Here is a 1791-nt window from a genome sequence, read left to right as displayed (position 1 = left end):
ATGGCCTTCAAAAACATGTAGAGTCGGCAAGTTTATGAAGGCCATAGATAGGCCTAAATAAAATGTTTTTAATTATGTACCAGTTTAACGTTGAATATTATTTATGATTTTAACTTTATACATAAGTGCCAAAATACTATAATAACACAACAGCTGTTAGTTTAAAATTTATGTTTTACATTGTGTGACTTTTATCAAATCTCACACTGTTTTCAGAGTATAGTTGGCGGGAAATTTAGAAACACCATGTTGTCTTGTACAGCCACTGTTATTAAATTTTCAAACAAACAAACAAAAAAAAACACTCGCACAACCCTAAAGAAAAACATGATTTACAAAATATCAAATTTTAACATACGTTTTCATCACAAGAATATTTTTTTCGTATTTAGTTACAGTTTGAGAAATCTATTTACACGTTCCTTCGGTTGGTCAACAGTAAGTTAACGCGTTTACACGCTCAAATCCATGGTGAAAGTGCAGATAGGCCAAACTATATGGTGAAGTAAAGGGAACTAAAAAAAACCATAGATATTATATACACTTCACCATTATAAGAGGCCTAATTGCTGACCCTAATTGTGCGATGACCCTTGGATAGGCAAAACTGCAGTCCACAGAGGTGTGTGGCCGACCAAAGAATGCATTAGGCCTCTACGTTACAGATTCTTTAACACACACAACCGTAGTGTTTCACACACTATACTGTATATATATAATCATTAAACAGTTGGTCTGCTGTATAATATTGAATAATGAATTCGACAAAATGTCATAACATTGTTCACATAATTAAACTAATTTAGGTTACTGTATGGTGAAGTAAAACCGATTCAAAACCCCTATAGATAATAGATTATTATAGTCATCAATGAGAATGGTTTCCATGGAGATTATGTCATTACTTATTTCATACTGCCAATTAGGTGTCTGAGTGCGAACAAACTCTCAAGTATAACGGGTTTCCATGGAGATTATGTCATTATTTACGTAAAAATGCAATTATGTGTCTGAATGCGAGCAAAATCTTAAGTATAACGAGTTTCCATGGAGATTATGTCATTACTTATTTCATACTGCCAATTAGGTGTCTGAGTGCGAACAAACTCTTAAGTATAACGGGTTTCCATGGAGATTATGTCATTATTTACATAAAAATGCAATTATGTGTCTGAATGCGAGCAAAATCTTAAGTATAACGGGTTTCCATGGAGATTATGTCATTACTTATTTCATACTGCCAATTAGGTGTTTGAGTGCGAACAAACTCTTAAGTATAACGGGTTTCCATGGAGATTATGTCATTATTTACGTCATAATGTCAATTATGTGTCTGAATGCGAACAAACTCTCAGTATAATACTGGTGTAATATCATTGACGTTTCGTATCTAAGTTTCCACTTCACATTGACCAACCTAAGATTTAAGTAACAATGATAAATCTAACAATTAGTAGACATACAGAAGATCGTTGTATCATAAGTGAGAACAGGCCAGCATTATAATCGTAATAACGAAGATAAAGCAGTTGAGACTGACAACATACCGTTTAGTTAATCACTCAAATATTTTATTTCAGAAACAACACATGTTTCATTGTAAGTCTTGTTGTATTGAGTACAGTAAACTCGGAAACATAGAATGGAAGACAGCCCATGCACAAACACAAACCGTCTCCAAACCGATTACAATTTATGTGTAAATCGTAGACCTCTTCAACATAATAGCGTGTCTTTCCTTTTGTGGACATTGCTGAAGTGTGTTATAGATTCAACATAATAGAGTGTCTT

The sequence above is a fragment of the Limulus polyphemus genome, unplaced genomic scaffold (assembly GCF_000517525.1).
Source record: "Limulus polyphemus unplaced genomic scaffold, Limulus_polyphemus-2.1.2 Scaffold1138, whole genome shotgun sequence".
NCBI classification, from domain to species: Eukaryota; Metazoa; Arthropoda; class Merostomata; order Xiphosura; family Limulidae; genus Limulus; species Limulus polyphemus.
This window is presented reverse-complemented; position numbering follows the sequence as displayed.